Genomic DNA, 21,600 nt, shown 5'->3' with positions numbered 1-21,600 from the left:
AATTGCGCTAAGGAGACCTAATTATTACCTAGAAAACTGTTCCAACCTACCCAACTCACCGTGTTAACAAATACTACCACTAGAGTCTCAAATAGTTATCCTATAGAGTAATACAGAGTTGTGACTTTAGAAGGTGATCCAAGCCCAATCTTATATTACTAAAGATCATAATTATTAAAAAACATTGCATCAACCATAACCAATGATGACATAAGGAAACTTTCTCACATCCTTATTCACCTAGAACAGAAATAGTATCGCAGAGTCTCAAATAGTTGTACAATAGGATTTGAGTTGATACAATAGAGGCTTTCGAAGGGGATCCGGTTTGAGCTAATATTACTAGATAGCATTACACTAAGCATACCTAATTATGACATAATGAACCGTTCCAACTTACCCTAGTCAACAAATACTACTGCTGGAGTCTCGGATAGTTGTCATAGAGAGTAAGACATAGTTGTGAATTTAGAAGGGGGTTCGATCCTGAAAAAATATTACTAGATAACATTGTACTAAGCAGACCTAATTATGACCTAGAAAACTGTTCCAACCTACCCTAGTCACCATGATAACCAGTACTACCGCTAGATTCTCAAATGGTTATCCTATAGAGTAATACAAAGTTGTAACTTTATAAGGTTATCCAATCCCAATCGTATATTACTTGTTGCGAAAATTTAAAGCTACACAAGTATACGTAATCGCTTTTGTAGTTTATTTTGGTAAGACCAATATCGTTCCCATGGAGACTGATTATCAAGTACCAATAGCCTATTTTATTTTCTATTTGTTAATCGAAATTGGAATTTTTTTAAAACTAAAAATAATAAACAACGAAATTAAATGAAGAACAACATAGAACAATAAACTTGCAATAAACTTGATTCAAATATATATATATATGAGAAATTAGGGATTCTAATCTCCTCTACTATCCACTTTACTATTCATTAATGCAATCACAAAGATAATTCTTCTCATTAAGATGAAAGACATGCAAAAGTGTTAAATATTCAGGTTAAGAAATATAAAACTCGACCTGATGCAGATTCTCTATATTTCTATGAGAAATTTAAACAATAAGAAGCAATGAACTTAGCCCTAAATCACATAGACCAATTTGATACTCTCGTTCTAAATTGAAATCTATGTCTATTCAATTTTAGCATATCCAAATCTCACTTCTCAGATATTGATTCAAATTCATAAATAGCATGTAAATGGTGCGAAGTCATTCACATACACAATAAACACAAATTGAATAGATCTTAGATGAAGAAGAAATAGAAAATTTGCATTGATTCATAATAAAGCTTCAAGAGATTCAATTAAAAACCCTAAATAGAATTTAGTTCATGTTCATTACTAAGAAATCCATAAACATGAAATTAACATAAACTAAAAGTAAAAAGAGATGAAAAGAACTCTAAATGATAGATCCAATCTTCATCCAAAGCACTCCCAAACCTCTTCTCCAGTCTAGGTTTGCAAAAAAAGTTCCTCCTTTTCTCTCCTTAATTGTGATTTAAACCTAATTAGCGTTTTTTAAAACATGAAATGACCAAAACACCCTTCATTAAAAATCTGTGTTTTTTACATTTCTAGACATATCTTGTGGTCACAAGATGTCATTCATGCGGTCGCAGGAATTCCCTAGAAATGCCCAACTCTTCTGGAATTGCGGCCGCAGAATCCTCTTCCCACGGTCGCAAAAATTGCCCCAAAACACTGTTTTTTTACCAACTTTTGATCTTTAGTCGATTTTTTCGTCATGTTTCCACACCTAAGTTACCTAAGCCCGTCGACACCTAAAAACACATAAAAACAAGTGTAAAATAGAACAAAACAAAACTAAACACCTAATACTTAACCTGAAAACACATAGATAAACGAGTCTAAAACTCGTTTATCAAACATTCCCAAACTTAACATTTGCTCGCCCTCGAGCAAAGAAAACAAGACTCTAGACAAACTAAACAAATAAATACAAACACTAAACAAATGAATCAAGATAACCACAATTTTGAGTATCAAAATTAATGAATGACAAGCACATATAATTTTTGAAAAATAACTGACAAGTAATCCAGATTTTCAATCCTACCACTTCTTCAATTTACCCTAACCCATTGAACAATTTTGTCTACTCAATCATGAACAGTAAATAACACACATTTAAAATAATTTACATATGCTAAATTCTCACCATCAATCCATCAAATCCCATATTCCATATGCTTGCTAACTTATTATTCTCCACTAATATAAATCAATGCATGTTCAAGAATCAAAAGGTCTTTTAAAACTTGTATTGAGAGGCTTAGGTAATGGTGGATAAGATAGTCATTTAGGCTCATATATACCATAAGCATATAATCCAAACAAACCACACTTGATATTCACATCATAGTCCAACACAACCCCAAATTTCTCTTTATTTTCCAAGATTGAGAAAAATTTACACTAGATATTTTTTTTTATTTAACTACACTTCCCCAAACTTATGTTTTTCAATGAGAGCAAACATAAGAAGTGTAGTTTGTTTTCAATCTCAAATATATATTTTTTTGAATTTTTCTCTCAATCTTTTCCTTTTATTTTTCTATTGTCACAACCAAATCACAAAATAACACCCATTACAAATCAATGCTCATTTATATATTTATATGCTTGTGGTATAAATCAAGGGAATGGAAAATAATAAAGTGTTCAATTAGGCTCAAAACAAGTGTTTAACAATAAAAAGTTATTCAAACAAGCATATACAAACAAGGGCATACCGCCCAAACAGCAGCCAAGAAACAGCCAAACTAGTTCCAAACCTTACTCTACATACATTGAAGCTTCCTTAAGAAAAGCTTGAGATGAGGTAACACCTTCCTATTATGAACAATGTATAATCTATATTTGACTAAAGTAATCACTTCTTTTGCTATACAGTTTGTTGTCAAAGAGAACCCATAAAAAATGCATCTATTCCTATTCTTCCATATATGATATATCACTGCTGCTAAAACCATATTCAGAATAATGTCCATACTGTTATTTTGCCCAATACTGAGCCAAACAGTCCAATCCAAAAACTTAGTAGCCCAAGCTTGAAACCCAAGCCAAGAAAAAATACAAGATAAGACCCTCTTGGAAAGACAACAGTCAAAAAACAAATGGTGATGACTTTCTAATTGATCTTCACAAACTGGGCAGTATAGGCTATTCAGTAGAATGTTAAATTTATCAAGATTATCTCTAGTTAGGAGGTAAGAGTTGACCACCATCCATAACAAGAAACGGGCACCATCAATCCTAGGGATATCTTTCTTCTTGACCAAAAAAAAAAAAAAGTTATTCTTTTAGGCTCAAAAAGGGCACCTAGGGATAAATTAATTAAGGTTGGCTTGAAAGGTTCAAACATTCCAAAAAAAATTCGCCTAAATCACTTTCCTAAACAAGCATTGTCTATGATTTCGCCTCAAATAGCAAGCAAGCAAGTTCTAGAATTTTTCATACATTCTTTCCACATTCAAAATTCAACAAGTGTACATACATTTAAATGCAAGAATTTACCAATCATGATCAAATATTCAGTTTTACAATGAATTAAAGCAACCCAAAGAAGTGGTCAAACCAAGAACACGGATTGTTTTTTACAATCAAATATATTTTTCTCGAATTATATTACAAGTCATTCACGTATTCTCATCAGCTAATCATTGGTATCTTGATTCGACAGACTCTAGATACCCTAACACGCAACACAATTAACACACAAAACCAAACACAATTTAACAAAATACCAAACTAAACAATAACTTGACTCAACTAACTTAACACAAATAACTAAAATAAATCCCCCTTCCCCAAACTTACCAAAAACATTGTCCCCGATGTTTAAATAAAAGCTAAGGAAAGGAAACTTACCTGACTCGACTCATGATGAAGGACCTGCCTCGTCATCCCCCTCAGGTGGAGGATACCCAAAGTTGGGTGGTTGTGGATATGGTGGAAATCCACTAGTGTCAATACCAAAATGAGTAGCGAAGGCTTGGTTGTTGGCACATTGATTCTGCGCCACATTGGCACTCCATAAGTGGTGCTGCTAGAATTGAGACACCAAAGTGTCCATCCTTTGGTTTATGTTCTGGGCTTTTTTTCTCAAATTTTTTTTTCTTTCTGAAAAAATGTGATCCTACGGCCGCAGGACACCCTTCCTGCGGTCGCAGGATTCAACTCCTAGTCAATTTGTCAGTAGCGTTGCGTGCAGTCACAGGGTACCTAATGCAGTTGTACAAAGCTGACCAATACGCCTTAACCACTGGACCTGCGGTCGTAGGATTACTCTACAAACCACAATTTCATTTTTTTTTTATTTTTTCATGTATTTCATGATTCCAGAATCAACAATATTTACCAGAAAATTAAAATTAAACAAAAACTAAATAAAAATTAAAAATTGTCTCAACTAAAATAGCTTAAAAACTTAACAAACTTAAAAAAATTTAAATGAACTATGGATGCCTCCCAATGGCACTTTATTTAACGTCTCAAGTTGGACGCTCACTTCCTTCATTAAACTTCAACTCGGGTCAAGTCCACCCCGCTCATCCTTTAGAGCCATAGTGTCATAAGCAAAAACTCGTCTTTTGATGTTGCTAATCATCGAAGCCTTCCACCACTCATGTAGCTTTCGAGCCTTCCCACTATAGAATCATTTCAAACAATGATGAACTACTTGACTACCGATTTCAGCATTGGTTTTTCTCATGGTGGTTTCCAAATTACTACCACCATTACATACCACATCCACCCTACAACAAGTTGGAATATCAATTGCTGAAAAAACATTAAATGTTACCTCTTCGTTTTTCACTCGCAGCTTCAACTCCCCCTTTTGTACATCAATTAGTGCTCTCCCTGTGGCTAAAAATGGTCTTCCCAAAATAATGGGAATGTTTGCATCCTCCTCCATGTCTAGAAAACTACCTTGACTAACGCATCTTCAATAACTTCCCTTGGGTGCTTGATTGATCGATCCGCGAGCTGAAGAGTAATAGTAGTAGGCTTTGCCTCACCAAGACCAAGCTTCTGAAATACAGATAGAGGCATGAGATTGATACTTGCTCCAAGATCACAAAGAGCATGTTTGCATTCAAATTTCCCTATAGTAGAAGGAATAGTAAAGCTCCCCGGATCTTGAAGCTTTTATGGAAGCTTCCTTTGGAGAATTTCACTGCACTCTTCAGTAAGTGCCACTGTCGCAAAGTCTTCCAACCTTCGTTTATTCGATAAAATCTTTTTCATGAATTTCACATAACTCGACATTTGCTCCAAAGCCTCAGCAAATGAGATGTTAATGTGAAGCTTTTTAAACACCTCAAGAAACTTGGAGAATTGTTTCTCAAGAGAAGTCTTTCGGAGTCGTTGTGGATACAAGATTTTGACATTAGAATCAACAACTACCGGTTGAATCTTCTCTTTGGTTGCAAGGCCTTCAGTGACCTTTTTCTCCACTTGGGGCTAACTTTTTCACAACTCCCCTCTTCTTCTGCCTTCTTTTCTTGAGTCCCCTTTAGAGAAGGACCCTCAATTCTTTCCTGCTCCTCAAAGTGATAGTTTGACACTGCTCCGTAGGATTTACCACAGTGCTAGAAAAATTCCCTTGAGGCCTAGTATTCAACATATTGGCCAGCTGCCCCACTTGCATCTCGAATTTTTTTATGGAGGATCTAGTCTCAGTCATAAACTGAGTTTGAGTGTTGGTGAGAGTCAATAGGGTAGCCTGCAATTCACTAGGTTGTTTTGTAGGAGCTGGTGGCCTATGTTGCTGAGAGGTTGATGCTTGTGGTGGAGCTTGAGTCATAGGTCGCTGCTACTGTGGTTGAAATAGTTATTGTTGGCCCTGATTATTTCTCCAGGAAAAGTTAGGATGGTTTCTCAAACCCGAATTAAATGAGTTGAAGTAGGGGTTATTGTAGGGCCTCTGAAAATTACCCACTGCTTGGATTTGAGCTTGATCTAATGGGACATTGTTGGGATCTAAAGCAGCTTGGCACTGGTCAAAAGGATGAGGTCCCCCACACAATTCACACATTACTTGGGCTTGCACAACCTGGGCAGACATGGCATTTGTTGCAACTGCTTAGTTAAAGACGCAACTTGAGCAGTTATGGCTGTGATTGCATCAGGTTCATGAACCCCTGCAACCTTTTTATTATTGCCCGATCGTTCACTTGGCCATCAGTAATTATTATTGGCCATTTCCTCTAAGAGTTCATTAGCTTCATTAGCACTTTTGCTCATAAATGCTCCTCCCACTACTGCATCAATAATTGTGCGAGTGGTACCGCACAAACCATTGTAAAAGTTGTGGACCAACATCCACTTCTCAATGACATGGTGAGGACATTTTCTAATCAAGTCCTTGAACCTCTCCCAAGCATCATACAAAGATTCTCCCTCAAGTTGAGAGCAGTTATTGATCTCCCCTCTCAGTTTAGCAGCCTTGGCAGGTGGAAAGAACTTCACTAAGAACTTCTGAGCTACAACATCCTAAGTGGTGATAGTATTGGCCTCAAGTGAATTCAGCCAACTTTTCGCTCGCTCCCATAGTGAGAATGGGAACAAGCACAATCTAATGGCATCATCACTCACCCCGTTCATCTAGAAGGTGGCACACAACTCCAGAAAATTGGCTATGTGCATATTTGGGTCTTCAGTGGGGAGGCCACCAAATTGAACTGCAGTTTGGACGATCTGCAAGATAGTAGGCTTGATCTCAAATTTTTTTTCCTATAGTTGGTGGATGGATGCATGAGTGTACCCCTGTGACAGTAGGGAGTACATAGTCCTGTAGAGGTCTTTGACCAACATAATTCTGATCTTATGGTACTTCCCCGTTCATGTTTTCCACACTGTTATTATTAATATCAGCTGTAACAACAGTATGACTTTCAGCCCTCTTGTTTCTTCGGTTTTGCTTGCACTCTTTCTCGATCTCAAGATTAATTGGAACTATACTATCAGCTCCCCATCTACTGCGCATATAAAGAAAATACCTGAGATAGAGAACAACTATAGCCAAACAAGTTAGAAATTATTTCAAGAGAACCAACCAAATTAGAAACAAAACTTGCTATTTGATATTGATAAATTTATCAGTCCCCAGCAACGGCGCCAAAAACTTGTTGCGAAAATTTAAAGCTGCGCAAGTATACGTAATGGCTTTTGTAGTTTATTTCGGTAAGACCGATATTGTTCCCACGGAGACTGATTATCAAGTACCAATAGCCTATTTTATTTTCTATTTGTTAATCGAAATTGGAATTTTTTTTAAAACTAAGAAAAATAAATAACAAAATTAAATGAAGAACAACAAAGAACAATAAACTTGCAATAAACTTGATTCAAATATATATATATATATGAGAAATTAGGGATTCTAATCTCCTCTACTATCCACTTTACTATTCATTAATGCAATCACAAAGATAATTCTTCTCATTAAGATGAAAGACATGCAAAAGTGTTAAATATTCGGGTTAAGAAATATAAAACTCGACCTGATGCATATTCTCTATATTTCTATGAGAAATTTAAACAATAGGAAGCAATGAACTCAGGCCCTAAATCACATAGACCAATTTGATACTCTCATTCTAAATTGAAATCTATGTCTATTCAATTTTAGAATATCCAAATCTCACTTCTCAGATTTTGATTCAAATTCATAAATAGCATGTAAATGGTGCGCAGTCAATCACATACACTATAAACACAAATTGAATAGATCTTAGATGAAGAAGAAATAGAAAACTTGCATTAATTCATAATAAAGCTTCAAGAGATTCAATTGAAAAACCTAAATAGAATTTAGTTCATGTTCATTACTAAGAAATCCATAAACATGAAATTAACATAAACTAAAAGTAAAAAGAGATGAAAAGAACTCTAAATGATAGATCCAATCTTCATCCAAAGCACTCCCAAACCTCTTCTCCAGTCTAGGTCTGCAAAAAAAGTGCCTCATTTTCTCTCCTTAATTGTGATTTAAACCTAATTAGCATTTTTTTAAACATGAAATGACTAAAACACCCTTCATTAAAAATCTGCATTTTTTACATTTCTAGACATATCCTACGGTCGCAAGATGTCATTCCTGCGGTCGCATGAATGCCCTAGAAATGCCCAACTCTTCTAGAATTATGGCCACATAATCCTCTTCCTGCGGTCGCAAAAATTTCCCTGAAACACCGTTTTTCACCAACTTTTGTCCTTTTGTCGGTTTTTCCATCATGTTTCCAGACCTAAGTCACCTAAGCCCGTCGACACCTGAAAACACATAAAAACAAGCGTAAAATAGAACAAAACAAAACTGAACACCTAATACTTAACTTGAAAACACATAGATAAACGAGTCTAAAACTCGTTTATCATTACTAATGATCTTAATTACTAAATAACATTACACCAAGCATACCTAATCATGACATAAGGAAAAGTTTTCATGTTCTTATTCACCTAGACCAAAAATAGTATCGCAGAGTCTCGGATTGTTGTTCAATAGGTTTTCAGTTGATATAATAGAGACTTTAGAAAGGGATCCAATACCAAGCTAATATTACTAGGTAACATTACAATTAGCATACCAAATTATGACTTAATGAACCTGTAACGCCTTGGTTATCCAAGATCATTACACTGTGTATTTTAAGTAGTGCTTAACTCGCTAAACGAGTTATTAGGCTATAAATGTGCATCTAAATGTGATTAAAGGTCTAGTGTTAAAAATTTCGATCAAAAGGAATGGATATTTCATGAAAATGTTAAACTGTACATGGGATCCCATAATAAACGTTTACAAAGTTGTTTACAGTTCCAAAATGGTCATTACAACTCAAAAGTTACAATCCGCCGACCTAAGCGGCAAAAATAGGGTTTAACCCTAGTTCCTCTGAGAAACCTGGGCCGTGGTGGTCAAGTGTCCGCATATGTACACATCGCCACATAAGCTCTCCAACTCATGGCTGGTCCAGCTTTACTTTCCCTTTACATGCACCACATAACACCCGTGAGCCAAGGTCCAGCAAGAAAACTTAATACAAGTGCATGAAAAATATATACTGATTCAGATGTATATCTAGCATGTCCAGCAGTAATAACCTACTCATGCATGCATACAAGTACAAATAAATGATTATAGAATCATTATGGGGCCCGCAGACCTAGTTAAATGACCATAAAGTCAACTTAGGGTCTTTTTCCCTGAATAGATGACCATAGAGTCAACCTAGGGCCCTTTGCCTTGAATAGATGACCATAGAGTCAACCTGGGGCCCTATGCCCTAGCTATGTGACCATAGAGTCACCCGGGGCACTTTTCCCTAGCTTTGAGTAAATAGCCATAGAGCTAGCCAAGCGCTTTGTTTTCCAAGCGACCATAGGGTCGGTCAACATAATAGTGCGTCCTTGATCGGGCCCTAGCCTTTCGATTAGTGCGCAGTGCGCTATTGATTCTCTTGACTAATAAGTCAAGGCTGTAATAGTTACCCAAATATCCTGCTATAGGTGCATATACAAATACAGATACAGATAGATATAAGTATACTTCAGATAATTCAAGTATGCATACAGGATAATCATAAATTTTAGCCAATCAGATTCAAACATAGTAATAACCATGTTCCTTAACGGGGTCGAGCCCTAATTATGCTGACAATGTAAACAATTATCCAGATACAGAGCATTCAAGCATGCTTAATCAACGAGCATAAACATAGCCTCAATCACATTCATTCTCAGAGGCCCGAACCCTATTCATAGTTATAATCAACAAATGGGCCAAGCCCTAATCACATATACTACGTATTGGGTGTAGTTTTCTTACATGTGGCTTGAGCACAAGTTATATATAAACGACCCTTGGAGCACGATCCTATCCCGAGCCCTAGTGGTAACCTAGTCACAACCATAAATTATGTTTCAATGAGTTTAAGTTCCAAAATCAAATCCCGGGACCAATCCCGCGCTCCCGGGACCTCCAATCCCACCAAACAGGTTGGTGGAATCGTCCCCCGAGCCCTTCGGCCAATACCCCAAAAAGTACAAAAATTCATGCCCTGAAAAATAGTACAGCGCTACGGCACCAAATCCAAAAACGCCAACTTGACAACCCAACCTGCGTTGTAGTGCCATCCACTGGGCGCTACAGCGCAAAAGATAGAGACCCAATGGCCCTGTAGCGCCACCTACTGGGCGCTGTAGCGCCAAAGATAGAGAACCCAATTTCTGGGTTTTTCTCTTCGTGTTCTCCGAGTCTCAAACCTTAAAACCAACCCCAAAGGGCAACCAAACCTAGAAATGAGCCTTAAACTCATAGTAATACACCAAAAACAGAAACATATCATCACAACCTTTACCAAAACTCTTTTAAACCCAAAATAAAGCTTTAAGCTTTAAAGCTCAAGAACATCCAAGACAAAGAAAAACTCAAAACAATTAATGGCCATAATCATTACCTCAGTAACTAAGAACAATCCTATACTGCCCTTGACTTTAAATTCTAGCTCCAATTCCTTTTAATCCCCAAGCTTTCTCTTCAACAATCAAAGGCTCCCCAAGTGTTCTAAGGGAACAAGAGCAAAACGAGAGAGAGAGAGAGAGGATAGAACTAGCCGAGAGAGAGCACTACTACAAAAAAGGCTTTTCTCTGCGGTTTTTTTACTCAATACACTGCGGTTTTCGAGAGTATTGAAAAGCGCAGTGTATTCGACCGCAGAGAAAAGTGTTACACAAACCGCGGAGAAAAGCTACACTTTTCTCTGTGGTTGTAGTAAGCCAACCGCAAAGAAAAGAGACTTTTCTCTGCGGTTGTAATAAGAAAACCGCGGAGAAAAGAGACCTTTCTCTACGGTTTGTTTATTACAACCGCGGAGAAAAGTCTCTTTTCTCCGCGGTTTGCTTAGTACAACCGCAAAGAAAAGAGCTTCTCATTAAAAAAAAAATTCAATTTCGGTTGATAACCCAGCATTTTTAATAAAAAAATTAATTTTCAATTTTAATTATACATAATTATTTTCAATAGTATAACTAATTTGTTAAATTGTTATATATACATTTCATATCTAATACAAAATAATTGGCTAGTAATGAATCAAAGACTTTAATTATTCTAACCAATATAAGTTAGCACTTTAATCTTACATACATACAAAAATTTAGATTTCATAAACAAATGACATTAATCTAGCTAACCAATCACTTTGTAGTGGTAGTAGATCCTCTTTGACATTGAATTGCTTTTTGTCAAACCATTGCAAAATTGAAAAGTTAATATAGATTAGATAATTAAATACTCTATCTAGTTTTTCTTAAGCAAAAAAGAGTTTAAAATATAACATACTTTCTTCTTGATAACTTCTGCCGGATTCGGTGCATTTACAAGATCTTAAATGTATCTTAGTACATAATAACCACATTCATGACTTTCAGGTTGTTTTGGACAAGAACCTCTCACCAATTTTGTAAATGTGCCGATGTATTCATTTTCCAAACACTGTGCGTATGCTCTACAAAAATTAAAATTAATTAAATACATATTATGCTCTCAACTTTTAAAAATTAATAATGTATACATACAATTGAAGAACTTACTTTCCCATAACCTCCGTAATTATTGGTGGAGATTTATGATTTTTTAAAGGGTCCAAAATTATGGTCATCCCCCACATCATCACGAGCACCAACATCCAATGTCGACTAAAATAATAATAAAATATGATTATTATAAAATTAAAATTCAACCATAGTAGTGATAATGTTTAAGTAGTTCGTTCTTACTCAACAATCCAAGGAATGAAATATATTTGGCCTCGTCTATCCATAGTCATCATCCATTTGGCTATAAGATCCACCGTATAGTTTTTACTTTCATCATTGCCAATAGAAAGATGTTCGGTGTCAAAAAATTTATATAATTGTCGTGAATTTGGGTGCATGCTTTCCCAAATGCATCTGTAGAGAATCAATCATTCATATTACATTTTCAATTAATAAATTAATATCGTCAAAAAAAATTGGGCAGAGTTTCCTCTGTTTCTATAGCATATCCAAAATTATTAGAACCTATAAATTCAATTCAGACAAAACATACAACAAACAACATGCATGTTCTCAACCATAAGCCACCGCAGCACACAAAATTCGTAGAACCTACTTCACTAAGACACACATGTTATCAACCTTCTGTTATCTCCGCAGCACACAATTTCATCTCAGAACTTACTTCACTACGGATGAATATCTAATATATTCAAACTCCTCTAATAGTTTGTAATGACATAACAGATTGATACATACCTCATACCAAACAGCATAGCTAAGGATCCAATATTATCCATGGAGGCTGCTTGATAAACGTCTTCCGAAGTGATGAAGATAGCCTCGCGTTCTCCTATAAACTCCGGGTCAACGGGAACTTGTACAACCCCACTCATGTATTCTGAGCAAAATTCTACTGCCTCTTCCGATATATAACATTCAACCATACTAGCTTCAGGACGATAATGATTACGCACATAACTTTTCAACACCTTCATACTTCTTTCAAATGGATACATCCATCTCACCGAAACTGGTCCACACAACTTGGCTTCCCTTACTAGATGAACCATTAAATGAATCATAATGTCAAAGAAGGATGGCGGAAAAAACATTTCAAGGTTGCATAGAGTTTCCACTATCTTACAATGCAATGCATCCAATTTTTTCATTTCTAATTCTTTTCCGCATAAATGATTGAAGAATATGCAAACACTCGTTAAACAATCTCAAACTTTTTTCGGTAATACTGACCGAATAGCAATCGAAAGTAATTGTTGCATCAACATATGACAGTCATGTGATTTCATGCCCATCAGCCTCAAATCTCCCATGGATACCAAGTTTCGAATGTTGGATGAATAGCCATCAGGCACTTTCATCTCTGCAAATGATTTACATACAACTTTTTTCTCTTCTCTGGACAACGTGAAACAAGCAGAAGGTAAATATGTGCGTTTACCTTTCTGTTCAGGTGCTAAATCAGTTCGTATACCCATTTCAACAAGATCTAAACGACTAGTTAAATCATCCTTAGTTTTACCGGGAATATCAAGTAATGTACCTATAATACTTTCGCACACATTTTTTTCTATATGCATGACATCCAAACAATGTCGAACAAGTAAATCTTTCCAGTAAGGGAGACGAAAAAAATTGTTTTCCTTTGGAAACATCCACTTACTTTCTTATTTTTCTGCATTTTTCCATACTTGAAATCAATTTTCTCTACTTCTTTAAGAATTTGTTGCCCCGAAAGTGGCAAAGGAGCAACACCTTGTTCTTTATCACCATCAAATGTTTTTTTTTTGTCCCTATAATGATGATTTAGGGGAAAATATCGTCTATGACCCATATAACAAATTGTTTGCCCATTAGACAGACGAATAGCCTTTGTGTTAGTGCAACATATTGGACATCCATGGTAACCTTTTGTGCTTAACCCTGATAGATTACCATAAGCTGGGAAATCATTAACAGTCCACAACAAAACAGCTTTTAAGTTAAAGACTTCTTTCTTAAAACCGTCATATGCCTCAACACCATTTTCATACAAATATTTCAAATCATCAATTAATGGTGCCAAATAAACATCTATATCGTGTCCCGCTTGTTTTGGGCCTGAAATCATTAACGTGAGCATCAAAAACTTTCTTCTCATCACTAACCATGGAGGAAGATTGTACATAACAAGGAAGACAGGCCATGAACTATGCCCACTACTTAGAGATTTATGTGGATTTACACCATCGGCAGCTAGACCTAGACGAAGATGTCTTGCTTCAGTTTTAAATTCTGGATTTAAGTTATTAACTTTTTTCCAAGCCTGCAAATCTGCAGGATGTCGAAGTTTACCATCTTTCACTCGCCTAGTCTCATGCCATATTAAGTTTCAGAGTGTTCTGCACTTCGATATAATCGCTTAAGCCGTGGAATCAAAGGCAAGTACCACATCACTTTCTGAGGAATAAGTTTCCTAATCTCCTTACTCTTGTTAGGTTTGTAGCGGGGTGAATCACATTCTGGGCAAGTGTCCATGTCTACATACTCTTTACGATATAACACACAATCGTTCGGACATGCATGGATCTTCTCATACTTCAAGCCTATGCAATTTAAAGTTTTCTTCACTTCATACGTAGACTCAGGGAAGCAATAATCTGACGGCAAAATCTCTTTAAAAGCAGCTAAAAATTGACTAAAGCATTTATCACTAACTCCATTTTCAGCTTTTATGTTGTAAAATTTTACCATCGTTGGTAATCTTTGTTTCAGACAACCATTGAATAATGGTTTATCTGCATCTCTAACCAATTTATCAAATTTTGAAGGATCATCAGCAAACTCTTCTTGTGCTTCATCGAGGATGATCGTCAAAATCACTATAACCCAAATCATCAACCCCTCGCCTCCCGAATGGATATGGATTATTATTTTTCAATGATTCCCCATGCCAATACCATGTACGATAACTTGTATCAAATCCCCGACAAAATACATGATTTTTTATCATGGTAATATTTCCTTTTGTTCCATTACCACAATCTATACATGGACAATGAATTCTTTCCGGATCACTACAATTTGTTTGGAAAAATTCTAAAAATTGGTTGAATCCATCTTGAAATTGTTGTGTTTCTCTATCCTCAAGAATCCATGACTTATCCATAATGATAATATCTACCTAATTCCTAAGTTGATAATGAAAAGAAAATTAGTATAGTAATACTCTAAAATTATGTTCAATTATTAAATTATAAAATGAAATGGGCAGAGTTTCATTTATTTCTATAACATATCCAAAATTCATATGTATTTAAAATTTCAACAAAAATAAAAACATTATTATATATAGTAACTTATAAAACATGTTCAACTAATATCATAAAAAAAAATTGCGCAGAGTTTCCTCTGTATTTATAGCATATCCCAAGTTATCTACCTATAAATTCACATCAAACAAAACATATAACAAACAACATGCATGTTCTCAACCATAAGTCACCGCAGCACACAGAAAATTCACAGATCCTACTTCACTAAGACACACATGTTCTCAACCTTCTGTTATCTCCGCAGCACACAATTTTATCTCAGAACCTACTTCACTATGGATGAATATCTAATATATTCAAACTCCTCTAACAATAGTTTGTAAATATAAAAATAAAAATAAAAAATTAAGTAGTAATTACTACTTTCCTTAAAAATTAAGATTCAACAATTTCAACCTCACACTCAAACAAATATTTCCTACAATAAAAAGTTAAACATTAGTAAATATATGGTAATTGAATTGATCCTAAAATAATATAATTAACAAAAATATACTTTAAAAAAATCATTACCTAAATAATATACAAAATTATGCAAGCACTAATTTTTAATATAAAAAATTATGTAAACAACATTATTATAAATAAAATAATACAAAAATACCCTAAAACTGAAATATACATTAAAGAAATCAAGTTTTAGTGATCAATACACGTTTTAAACAATGAAAATGTCTTCCAATCCTATATAAAATTTCAAAAATATTAAAAAAAATAACCATATAAACATACATAGAAACCACCACTAAACCCACACAATATTTCTTCAGTTTTACCCTAAAACTTCAAAATAACTCAAGATTAAGTATATATACATGATTTCAAGCTTTAATATGCAAGGAATGGAAAAACAAAAACAAAAAAAAAGGACAATGTGGGGCTTACCCGTGGGTTGGGACGGTGGTGGGAGAGCTTCGGCCGTGTCTCTGTGAAGGGGAAGAAGATGTGCAAATGAGAGGGAAAAATAGGTTAATGTGCAAAAGTAGGTGGAGACCACTTTTCTCCGCGGTTCTATACCCAAAACCGCAGAGAAAAGTGGACTTTTCTCTGCGGTTTTGGGTATAGAACCGCGGAGAAAAGTGGGGAAAAGTTCTACATTTTTCTCTGCGGTTTTAGACCTAAAACCGAGGAGAAAAGTGAGTCATTCAAACCTTTCACTACGTTTTTTTTTAAAACCGCAATAAAATAGGGCGCGGACATTAAATATTATTTTTTTGACTCTTTCAAACCTTTTCTCTGCGCTTTTTATTTATTGTTTAAAAAAACCGCAGAGAAAGCCTATATTTGTAGTAGTGGAGAAAGATAGAGTTGTTGTTTTGTGGTTTCCTTTGCTGAAGAAAGCTATTAATTAAGTCATTATATTGGGATAATGACCAAAATGCCCCTTGGTCTAATATAACCCATTTAATGCCACCAAGAGCAATTTAGTCTTTTACCATTTTCCCTCTAATTCCTCAAATATCAGCAATACCTACAAACAAAATTCCCATTACCCAAAAATTCTCGATAATGCGCTAAATTACTAAGTTACCCCTAGGCTCACCCTGAGCCCGGTATTTGATCTCATTATGACAAAACCGCTACTTTGCTCGCTAGGATCGTCTTGTGCTGAATAATCCAAATATATCCACATAATAATGTGGTCTCATCATATATCACAAATATATAATCATATATTCAAATATACCCCTAACGGGTTAAAATTATGAAAATGCCCTTCTAATAAGAAACAGCCTACACACATATTTAACACACTTAAACATGCAATATTAGTCATATAATAATATAACTCACATAATCATGCATATTATCACATAATAATACAATAAATCAATTATTGCCCTCCTGGCCCCCTAATTAAGGCACTAAGCCATATTAGGGAATTTGGGACGTTACAGAACTGTTCCAACGTACCTTAATCAACTAATACTACCGCTAGAGTCTCAGATAATTGTCCTAGAGAGTAAGACATAGTATTGAATTTAGAAGGGGATCTGATCCCGGAAAAATATTACTAGATAACATTGCACTAAGATATAGTAGTGAATTTAGAAGAAGATTCGATCCCGAAAAATTATTACTAGATAGCATTGCACTAAGCAGACCTAATTATGACATAATGAACCGTTCCAACGCACCCTAGTAAACCAATACTACCGCTAGAGTCTCAGATAGTTGTCATGCTGAGTAAGATAAAGTAGTGAATTTAGAAGGGGATCCGATCCAAAAAAAATATTACTACATAACATTGCACTAAGAAGACTTAATTATTACATGATGAGTCGTTACAACGTTAACTAGTCACCGACATAACCTATACTACATGTAATAATATATAGTGCATTATATTTTTTTTCAACTTGTGTTTACATTTTTCTAATTTTTTTCTTATTCATATTTTAAATAATACATATAAATAAAAAAATTAATATTTAAATATAATAAAATTAAAACAAGAAATATATATAAAAAAAAAACTTGTTAAAACAAGAGGCTTTTTTCTTAAAAAAAAAAGAAATTATTTTTTAAAAATAATAATGAAAATAATATAAAATAAAACTTTGAAATTAACAAAAATAAATTAAAGAATGTCAATAAAAAATATTGAGAAAAAGTGTTAGAAATGAATATAAAATTAATTTTTTGTTTAATTAATATGGGGTATCTTTATATATTATTGGAGTACAAATATAATGTCCAATCTACAAATATATATATTTTTTATTTTGAAACAACAAACAAATTCTAATTTTAAAAGTTTCACTTAAGGGTTTTTTTTTATTTTGATTTCATTTTTTATTATCAAAATAATTTTCATTATTGATAAAATCAAATCAATACTATAATTTGGTTTCTTTATTAAATTCTCAAAAAAAAATTAGTTTATGATAAGAATTAATTAAAATTTTACATATCTACCAATAATAAAATTATAGAGTTTTACCTTATCAAATTTGTATTTAATTTCATTTTTTTTAATTCCTTAAATAAATAAAAATGTGGTAGTTGTATTAAATGACTTAAATTATTGTTGTTATTCTCTATTTATTTTTTAAAAGCATTTAATTGGTAAATTTTGTAATTAAAATTATTGTGGCTGAAATTAATGGGTGATTTTTATTAAAAATATAATATTAAATTAAATGTGGCTACATGATTACTAATTATATTTGAGAAGTAACAACACATTAATTATTTATTCATTAACTTAAGAAAGTGTGGTTCTTGTATTAAATGACATAGTTTAATATTGTTATTTATTTTTTCAGTTTTTGATTTTTTTTTTCATTTTTTGTTAAATGCATTTAATTTGTTAAATTTGTTATTAAAAAATAGGTGGCTGAAATTAATGGGTTTTTTTATAAAATAAAAATAATATTTAATTAATGTGAATGCATGATTAGTGATTACATTGAGAAGTTACCACGTATTAATTATTTATTCTTTCAATAATATATTATTATTTATTTTAAAGGAATCCAAAATATTTTATTAAGAATGTGAAAGGTTGCATTGTTTCTTCATAACACACACTACAAATATAATACCGTATACCCTAAACTGATTGTGCTATTTTTTTTTTATAAAAAAAAAAAAAAAAATCAAGTTTTACAAACATTCAACTACCATGTCTATCATCAACATATCATATTCAACTTATTCAAAGAATGAAGATAACTCTTCACCCTTTCATTCCAAAGACAATTAAGTAGATTCTCCATTGAAGAAGATCAAGGTTAGGAAGTTTGACAATGATGTAAAGTCTCCATTGAAGAATATCAAGACTGAGAAGTTTAGCTATGATGAGAAAGATATGAATCCACTTGATGCTCAACTAGAGTACAATCCAAATGGAATATATTTCGATATTATGTTCCAAAAATTTGATTTAAATTTCAGTCGTCTACTTGAATTGAAGAACAACATGGATGAATTTGTTCGAGAAATGACAAGATGTGCCTTTGCGTTGCAAACTCTGCATGGATCAATGGCCAACTATTTTGATGCAGAGAGGAAAAAGAATGAGTTGTGGGAGAAATATTTGAAGGAGAAGGAGAAGAAGATCACAAAGAAGAATGACAATCTATAAAATTCTTCAAGTGTGTTTTTTTTTAATTTAATGTTTCTATGTGCTTCTTTAGGTCTTACTATAATATTTTTATTCTATTATGTTTTAATTTTTTTATGGACATTTTCATATTAGGATTTGTTATGAATAGAAACTTTTATTTCTTTTTGAGTCTTCAAATAAAATCTTATTATTATTTATTTATTAATAATGTTAATAATTTTGTTGGAGTGAAATTGTCCGATTTTTTTTTAAATAATGCCTAAATTGTATATTTATTTTCGGTTTTCAATTTAAAATTATAGTTTAATTTTAATTAATAATTAACAATTGACCATTAAGCAATCTCTAAATTACTTGACTTTATAAATTACCTAACCAATTATATTAAATGAATATCTTTATTTCTTGGGAAATATAGGACTAATGAATAAATATCTAATTTTAGAACAACAATAATTTAATTTTCCCAAGAGAATACAAAGAGAAGCTTCTTTTAAAATCAAAATAGTTTTTTAATGCTAGCCTAAATTAATTTTTTTAATAGAACATGCCGAAATTAATGTTGTTTACCGAAAAACGGCTGCTGATGACGTGGCAAGGATTTCTCACACGTGGTTGACACGTGGCAGAGTTGAAGTGAAAAGGTGATGTTCGGTTATCGACCAGCTGCCCATTGTTTCATCAAGACTAACTATTATGTACGAGCAGGCTAGTCGTATGATTCGGTTTATTCCCTTATGAGATTGTGATCTTGGAATAATTATATTTATTATTTCATCTTTATTATCTTGATACACGGATATTAAGGAGAGTTAAGGCCCAATGGCCCATGTAACCCCCCTTGAGCATATAAATATGCATGAAATAGCTCAAGGAGGGGATTTTTGATCTTTGAATCTTTTTCCTGAATATTGAGAGAGAGAGAGCTATAGTGCGATTATCCATCGTCTTATTGTGATTCTCCCAAGGTTTGTGAAACTCAAGAACCCTAGTTCTTTGATCACGGCATTGGGACTCAATATTAATAATAGCACTAAGTGGACGTAGGTCATTACCATTCTTTGGGGCCGAACCACTATAAATCGTTAGTGTTTTCTTATTTTTCATTAGATTAAACTCTTAATTGTCGTCTCATTTCCTATCGTATATTTGACTTCGTGTCGTTGGCCAAATCGAGGGTAAACATTATGGTGCTTTCATTGAGAGCTTGAGAAAAAACTGTAAGAAAATCTAATGGCGAAGACATCCAAGAAGGCTGGACAGACCGCTGGCGCTGCATCATCCCAACCTCCTCCCCCAAATGTGGCTGAGAATGAACCACATTTGGAGTTTGAAGAGGAGGAGTTAGATTCGGAAACGATGAGGGCAACATTGGGGGTGTTGCAGGATGAGTTGGCTAATCTGAGGGCCAATCAGAAGAATGTTGCGGAGACAATGGCGCTGCAGCAAAGAGAAATAGAACACCAGCGTCAGGAGCTGAGTGAGCGGCAAGCGGACATGGACCGTTGACAGAGGGATGCCATGGCCGCTCTCGAAGCAGCCATCCAGTTGGCTCGGAGTCAGGCTATGCCAGCCTCCCAACCAGATCAGCCACTAAGTGTGCCGCCTCAGAGGGCTCCCAACATTGCCGAACTTTGATGGGTACGGAGACCCAGTATCTCACGTTAACAAGTTTAAGATACAAATGGATATACAGAAAGTGTCGGAAGATGGCCGCTTCCGGATCTTCCCTGCGACACTGTCTGACACCGCCCAGGAGTGGTTCTTTAAGTTCCCTCCTGCTAGTATAGTATCTTGGGAGATGTTCGCAAAGGAATTTACGGGCAATTCTATGTGGGTCGCGTACACCCCACAGAGGCCAACCAGCTGGTCGAGATACGCCAGAAGGAGGGAGAGCCCTTAAAGGAATATGTCTAGCACTTCATGCAAACAGCAGCTGGAGCCAAGACAGTGGGCGATGAAAGTAAGATGATGTCTCTAACTACTAGGGTTAGGCGCCATTCACCCCTCTGAAGTAGCCTCAGAAAGAATGGGGTAAGAAGTACCCAAGAGTTTTTAGATCGGGCTGATCGATATATCAAGCTCGAGGACGCGATTGCGAATGAGGGGAAATCACCAACAAAAGACAAGGGGCCAAAGGACGAACCCGCCAAGGCCGCCAACGGGTCGGAAAAGCCCAATGGAAACCGCAAGGGCAACGGGGATGGAAATGGTAGGAATGGTGGAAAATGGGCGAACAATGAACCATCGGCTTCTGAGAATAAACTCCCCAAAGGCAATCGATATGAGCCAAGATTCACCAACTACACGGCCCTTGTCGAAAGCCGAGCGGAAGTCTACCAGGCGACCAGCTCCAGCGTCCCTTATAAACGACCTGCACCTATAAGGAAAGATATCTCCAAAATAGATACGATGAAGTTCTGTCATTTTCATAATGACTACGGGCACGACACTAACGAATGCAACCAATTGAAAGAAAAAATTGAGTTCCTGATTAGGCAGGAACATCTGAGAAGATATGTGCGAGCTGCAGGAGGGTCTCAGCGAGAGGCTCCAAATGGCAACGAGCAGGCGTCTGCACACCAATGCTCGCCACCT

The 21,600-nt window shown here is 34.8% G+C and overlaps 1 long non-coding RNA gene and 1 other non-coding gene across 2 annotated transcripts; one reads left to right on the top strand and one right to left on the bottom strand.

Annotated features, from left to right (window-relative positions):
* Positions 1-6,388: 6,388 nt before the first annotated feature.
* On the top strand, positions 6,389-6,495 carry LOC133807649 (small nucleolar RNA R71). Its single transcript, XR_009879550.1, has one exon. It is a non-coding gene; the product is annotated as a small nucleolar RNA R71 (small nucleolar RNA).
* Positions 6,496-11,653: 5,158 nt separating this feature from the next.
* On the bottom strand, positions 11,654-12,486 carry LOC133805267 (uncharacterized). The gene is made up of 3 exons (XR_009878901.1): positions 12,355-12,486; positions 11,836-12,009; positions 11,654-11,754 (listed from the first exon to the last, which is right to left on the bottom strand). It is a non-coding gene; the product is annotated as an uncharacterized LOC133805267 (long non-coding RNA).
* Between the last annotated feature and the right edge of the window lie 9,114 nt (positions 12,487-21,600).

This window comes from Humulus lupulus, chromosome X, assembly GCF_963169125.1.
Source record: "Humulus lupulus chromosome X, drHumLupu1.1, whole genome shotgun sequence".
NCBI classification, from domain to species: Eukaryota; Viridiplantae; Streptophyta; class Magnoliopsida; order Rosales; family Cannabaceae; genus Humulus; species Humulus lupulus.
Note: the sequence above shows the minus strand (reverse complement) of the source record. Positions and strands in the feature narration are given on the sequence as shown.